Genomic DNA, 7,081 nt, shown 5'->3' with positions numbered 1-7,081 from the left:
AAGTACAATGCTTTCTTTATTGCTATAATGTCCTATTATCATTTTTGTCACAAGACTCTTGCTTATCTCAGTCTACATAAAGACTCTAATCTCACTCTTGGCACACCAATCTATTAATAAAATGACATTAATTAGTCAGACACTGATGTCTATAAAATAATTTCATAAGCACAAAAAATTCCTTTAGAACTAAATGAAATAACAGGACTTGAGAGCAGGTAGTTTCAGTTTAACATTTATTTGTAACAGTTATCCAAGTTTTTATTTAAACTTAAACTTGCAAAACACAGGTTAACATGAGTTTTCCTTTACTATATCATATCTGAATGTGTCTGTGTATAAATATAAACTGGCCATATCAGATTCACTGTAATAGGAACTAGTGTTTGTGATCAGAAGAAACGCACTTGCCAGTCACAACTGCATATAGAAGGGGTATATAATACTATTTCAGTTATGAATTTCCCCACACTGTCAGGAACAATATTTAGTAATGCTTTTACATGTAATTGTCAGTATTTGTGTATTATTAACTCTATACTGCTTCACATGAAACTGGTGATACTAAAAAAAATAAATGAATAAAATATATCAAGTAAGGTGACCTCAGCATAGTGTGAAAATCTCAAAACAAATTACATAACCTGTCATCACAAGTGACATACTAAAATAACAAGCCTCAAATGGCAATGAACAACAGTTGTGGCAGTAAACATTATTAATCAGCTTTCCATTAAGTGTACTTCTGGTGAGCATGCTAGTACAGTATGGCACTGATGATCTAACTAAAGTGGCAATATCTTTTATTCAGCTTGAGAAGGAGCTGATTCTCAAAGGTGTGCGAGTCCATTCTTGCCCTCCTGGGACTGAAAATAAGCCCTGCTGTGCTGAAAAGACGTTCACAAGCTGCAGAGTAAAGCAGTATTGAGCTTCAAAGACATCTTACAGACGGATGGGAAGGACTTGAGAACGTCTCTGTCATCAGCTTTGCAGGCAAGGTAGCCATCGAACTGCTTGATACCTTCCTGACCATGAGTAGACTTCATGCTCGCAGAGACGTCCTCTTCCTCAGAGCCACTGGGACCATCAGCTGCCGGCTGATGCAAAGTCTCCTCCTCCAGACGGTCCTTGATGTAGTCCAGGCCTGACACGGACATTCGCATAGATGCTAAGAATCAAAACTTTACTATCATCACACATTTCTCCAGATTAAAATATCAAAAGAACAGTATTTAAACAAACCTAAACAAATTGAGAATGTCAAGATAAAAAACAAACATTTGGCTCAGTTTCTCTGAATCTTTAACTAATGACACTTTTAAAAATAAAAATGAAATAATCTTACCTAGTTTGACAATGGTCACCACCTCCATGCACAGAGAATTCCACATTAAACAATTCCCCATCACAAGTACACATTGATGACCTAAGACATGAAACAAACGGTTTGTTGTAAGAAAATGAACTATTTATTTTGGTTTTATCTCCTGTACACAACCACGTCCAACTGATCCGAGTGCACGAGTGCTTCCTGACGTGACGTGCGCACGAGCTCTGGCTTAGTCTGCTCAAGCGCGGAAAGCACCGGAAGCGATCTCTCGTGCGTGTACATCACTCATTGTTTACTGTTTACCACACAATACACCACCAATCTGCATTGTCCGAAATATAATGCAGTAACTGTAATTATTAATTTGTTTATAATGCACCCTATAATCGTTGCAATTATAATAAACAACACATTACTCACTCTATTGACAGTGTGCCATTGGCTCCCTCTGGCATTGGACGTCGCCTCCAGTTTATACGTGGCAAACTAAACACAATGTGCAAAACGCTGCGGCTCAACAGCGGAGGAAACTCAGGATCTTCAGTCAGACAGGTGTGTGATGCAATGTCTTAGGTCATCAATGTGTACTTACGGTGGGGAATTGTTTAATTTGGACTTCTCTGTGCATGCTCTTTGAGGTGGTGACCATAGACCTCCATTATATTAGTCACAGACAAGAACAGTTTGACCTAAAAATATCAAAATGGGAAATACTGAGGAAACAAGGACACCTACATTTTGGAAGTCCTTGAGGTAAACTAAAACATACCAAAATTTAATTTGAAAGTGAACCATCCCTTTAAGTTTTGGTTCCTTGCCACTGCCACCGTTGGCGAATGGGGATGCTTGACTGATTGCATAGACACTATTGGAAGAGAGTTGAACTGGATGATGACATCACTGAATAATCAATGAACTGACATTTTCTTAAAAAACAAAACAAAAACTGTCTGTTTGTTATTGTCCTCTTGCATTACCGACAAACTATTTTCGTGTTTAATTATGCTGCTTTGACCATGTGTATTGTGTAAAGTGCTATATAAATAAAGGTGAATCGAATTGACTATCAAGAACTGTGCTTATCAAACAGGATGATATCACGTAAACCTAAACCAGTGGCTGTGTGGAGTACAAAGGTTTAAAGAGAAGTTAACATCAGTCATTTAATTCATATCTGAGCTTTACAATTTACTCAATATTTTAAAATTTAATAATGTACATTAACTCTTTACCCATCAGCAGTTTTGATGGGGAATGTCTTTTGATATTTAAACATACAAACGTATATACAAGAAAGTGCCTCTGCTTTTAAATTGAAATTTTTTTAGACGCAGTTCATGCCACGTCTTTTGCAAGGTCAAGTTTGTTATTACTTGTGATAACTGTTTGTAACGAAAAAGATCTCAGCAAATACTCCATCATATTCATCTTCATTCAGGTAGATGCATAGCCCCTTGAGAATGCACTCTTGCTTGGTCTCCATGGTGGCATTGTAAGAAAACAGACAAAACATTTTTTCAAGTTTCTGATATTCATACATGACACCCTCCAATACACATCTCTGAGCCATTATGCATTACAGAGCACTATATCAATAGCTTGTATTAAAAAGCAATATATAAAAAAACTGAAAAAAAAAATAAAAATACTACCTGAGACATTGGCAGCATCACATCTTGAATCTTTTTTCTAAACACTCCACCCTTTTTGGTAAACACTTTTAGCAGATCATCAGAGAACAGATCCAGTTTGGACATGAATTTTGGAGTGTAAAGGAAGGGTTGTGATCCGATGAAATTCATTTATCTGAAGACATAAGTTACAGAGGTCTTGTTTATGGGCAATTCAGCAAAGACAAAAAAGGTTAAAGTGCTACAAAGAAAACAAAATATTTAGTACAGGGTCAGGGTGACAACTTATTTATGACAGAAATCATTTTCGATTATTCCTCTTGATATATTAATCGCAAGTAACAGAATAACATTAACTCACACAAACAAGCGCTTGGAGAAACAAAACGTTATTAGCTGACTACACAGACATAATGTCGGTCCATGACCATAATCTAGCTAGCAGAAGAAATGCAAAAACTCCACTTACAATTACTGAAGCAGCGAAATGTAATACTTACGTCGCTAAAACACTATTTGTTGTTTAAGACGAGAGACTCCGTGAACGCGGTGAATTCAGTCACGAGCACGTGACTTTAACAAGCGTGACTAATCTAAAGCCTTCGATTGGCTGCTGTGCGCTTTGATTGGCATCTCAATCGTTTTAACAATGACGAGCAATAAATTAAATATAGATGAGGAAGACCTAAAATATACATTTGAAACTTTGTCACCCTAACAACAGCTAAATGCAGAGTAAGAATTTAAAATCCTAGGGGACAATTTGACAATTTCTAATTATGGGCGTGTCTTATGGCCCTGGTTTTATACATTAATTCATGGTACTGAAGGGTTTTCTGTTCTCTCTTGTTCCGCGATTCTTCATTTTAACGTTATTTGATACTTTTAGTAGAAAAATAAAAATAGAAAGTCTGCAACACGTGCTGAATCCAGAAACCTAACATCAAGTACAAACTACACACTTAAGAGCTATTTTCATACAGTGCTTATAGAAAAATAACTTTCTGGTATGCAACAAGATATTAAGAAAGCATATTTTAATTAGTTTGTTAATTAAATAAAATTAGATGGACGGTGATAGATAAGAAAAAAAGGCCACTTACCCAACTCACATGTTCGCTGCTGAACAATCCATCTGCATCCGTTTCCGTTGATGACGTGCATCCGGTTAAGACGAACAAAAAATATTCTTGTTGACTCAATTTTAAAAAATTTTGTAAACCTAATTTTTTTAAAATTACATTGTTTCTGTTCAATATAATTAAGTTGGCACCATTTTTACAAAAAGTTATGTTGTATGTGCTCATTTTAATTAATTAAACTGAACAAAGAGCAAAAATCATTTTTTTGAGTGTACTTCATAATAATATTTCACTTTTCCCCCTGTACTTTTGATCAAATAAATCAAGTCAAGTCTGCTTTATTGTTAATTTCCACATGTACAGTACATACACAGAGAAGCGAAATTGCGTTACACTCAGACTCTGGTGCATACAGATACCATTAACATTAAAGCCTAAAAATCTAGATCAAATATAAAATGTAGATACAACTATACAATAAGGGAAAGTTAAAAAAGGCATATAATAAAATTAAAAATCAAGTTAAATAAAGCAGCGCAAGGCAAATAGAGTGCAAATTCAATGAAGTGAACATCAATGCAGATAAAAGACTTGTAGTGCAAAAAAAAAAAACACTTATTAATAAATGCAGTTTTGATGAGTAAACTCCTGTAAAAAATAAATAATAACAATATTTTTTTTCATCAAAATAAATCATTCTGATCCCAAACTCTCACCGGTGTGTGTGTGTGTGTGTGTGTGTGTGTGTGTGTGTGTAGCACTTACACACTGATCCCCACAATAATAAAGATGTTAAATACTCATCTGAGGAGGATGTGTGACGTACACTTTTCTGTAAACTGAGCCAAACAATTTTTCACTGATTTAGGGTAGAGTAAGAATATTTACTGTATTGCAAGTTAGTTAATACTTAGATATAAGAGTCGCGAACAGGCGCCGAAGTGGCGATCTGAATCAAAACAATCAAAAATTCATTGTAAAAGAGTTCTGTTTATTTTTAGAAAGAAAGAATAAATTTTACTGACCACAAACTTTTGAACTCTAGTTTTTATTGTTACAAAAGAATTCTATTTTAAATAAATTCTTTTCTTTTTAACTTTTCATTCATCAAAGAATCCTGAAATAAGTATCACAGTCCAGCAGCACAACTCTGATAATAAATCATCATATTAGAATGATTTCTGAAGATCATGTGACACTGAAGACTGGAGGAATGATGCTGAAAATCACAGAAATAAAATAGATTTTAATGTATATTAAAATAGAAAAAATTTGTTTTACTTTATAATAATATTTAACATTTTTCCCTGTATTTTTGTCAAATGCAGCACTGAGATCTAGCAATACCAGCACTGATATTTTACAAGTCACAAACTAAGCGAATATCATTTATTATCTTAATGAGTGCTGTCTCTGTGCTGTGATGCAGTCGAATGTTATCCATTTGAGTTTAAGTATTTGTTCAGCTGATTAAAAACTACCTTTTCTATAATTTTGCCTATAAAAGGAAAATTAGATATTGGTCTAAAATCTAAAATCTAAAAGATCTGCTTCTAAGCAATTAAGCACACTGTTGAAAAAAGATGTGGGAAGTGTGTCAAGATAGCAGGTTGATGATTTTAGTTGCTGCACTATGTCTTCCAGAATTTTGCTATCAATTGCTTCAAAAATAGACATAGAGGATGTGCTAATAGCCTTCCTGATATTGATGATCTTCTCAGAAAAGAAGGACACAAACTCATTGCATTTTCTGTCTGAGAGCATTTCACCGGGAATCTGACTTGGGGGGTTTGTCAGTCTCTCAACAGTGGCAAAAAGAGTACGAGTGTTATTTAAGTTACTGTTTATAAGGTTTGAGAAGAAATTAATCCACTCATCAATATCATTCTTAACTTCTGAGTTGAAGTTAACAAGGAGAATATCAACAGAGTCTGCAGAAATGCTTGGTGTTAAAGATATAGCCTCCATAAACAGTTCACTTGTGTTCTCGTTTATGCATCTCCTTTTGACAGAGACAGATCTAGATTCAATCGTATCAGAGATCAAAATATCAAAGAAAATACAGAAGTGATCAGATAGTGCTACGTGTCGTAGTCTTCAGCTGGTGTGCCCAGGAGGGCCACTATATGACTTTGTCTTTCTGTGAGCACATGGCTTGTGTTGTGTTTGTTTGGTGCCATGTGCTCTCTCCTGTCTATTTTCTGACCCCGCCCATCTTGTTACCTCATCATTGTTTTAGTTGCTCCACCTGTGTTTCTCCCTTTCCTCATTCCTTGATTTAATTTGTCCCAGCTGTTCACCAGGGGCCTGTTCTTCGTACGTCGCTTATTACATCCGAGATCAAACGACATATCCAAGATGATATCATCGTGCTAATCATGATCCGGCTAATTGGGTTCTTCGAACACACCTGTTGTGTATGATTAGTATCGCTGGATTGAGTTATGTGAGATAATTGCGCATTCATGTGTTGGCTTAAAAGGGGGTATCCATACTCGAAACCATGATCAGCAGTGCAGCGATTGGCTGGTGGCAAGACGGCAATGTAATGACGTCATATAATTTAAAACGACACCTGACGAAAAACTTGACAAATTTCTGGACTTAATTTTATAAGGAAACAGCCAAGCAAACAAAACTACATAAATGTTATAATAGATACATGAAATAGATAATAGATACATGTTTTTATTTTATTCGAATTTTTTTCATGATTCCCAATAATTTAGATTCACAATTTATAATAGTTGTGCAGTCTTTTTGTTGTGCAGAAATTTGTATTTCAATGTAGAAATTATCTATTCATTTCATTTTATATTTGGACAGATTTGTTACGTGACAGCATTAATGAAAGTTTCTTAAGGGTCAATATGATCTGCATCTGATATCTGCATCTCCTGCGCTCCATCAAGCCACTCTTATAATAGCAGTCATCACTCAAAATAATGCCCGACTCTTTTATCTGTATAGCATGTGTGTAAGACTCTAATACAATTATGAAGTAATACTTTTATGACAAATAAATATTTCAGTGAATA

At 35.0% G+C, this 7,081-nt stretch overlaps 1 long non-coding RNA gene across 6 annotated transcripts; it reads right to left on the bottom strand.

Annotated features, from left to right (window-relative positions):
• Positions 1-219: 219 nt before the first annotated feature.
• On the bottom strand, positions 220-4,096 carry LOC113055876 (uncharacterized). 6 transcript variants are annotated; one of them, XR_003277605.1, is made up of 5 exons: positions 4,065-4,096; positions 2,983-3,136; positions 1,751-2,807; positions 1,346-1,426; positions 220-1,168 (listed from the first exon to the last, which is right to left on the bottom strand). It is a non-coding gene; the product is annotated as an uncharacterized LOC113055876 (long non-coding RNA). The 6 variants fall into 6 exon arrangements; XR_003277603.1 differs by having other exon boundaries at positions 220-1,144; XR_003277600.1 differs by having other exon boundaries at positions 1,346-2,807.
• Between the last annotated feature and the right edge of the window lie 2,985 nt (positions 4,097-7,081).

This window comes from Carassius auratus, chromosome 3 (genome assembly GCF_003368295.1).
Source record: "Carassius auratus strain Wakin chromosome 3, ASM336829v1, whole genome shotgun sequence".
In the NCBI taxonomy this organism is placed as follows: Eukaryota; Metazoa; Chordata; class Actinopteri; order Cypriniformes; family Cyprinidae; genus Carassius; species Carassius auratus.
The sequence above is the reverse complement of the archived record's forward strand: the minus strand, read 5'-3'. Positions and strand labels throughout refer to the sequence as shown.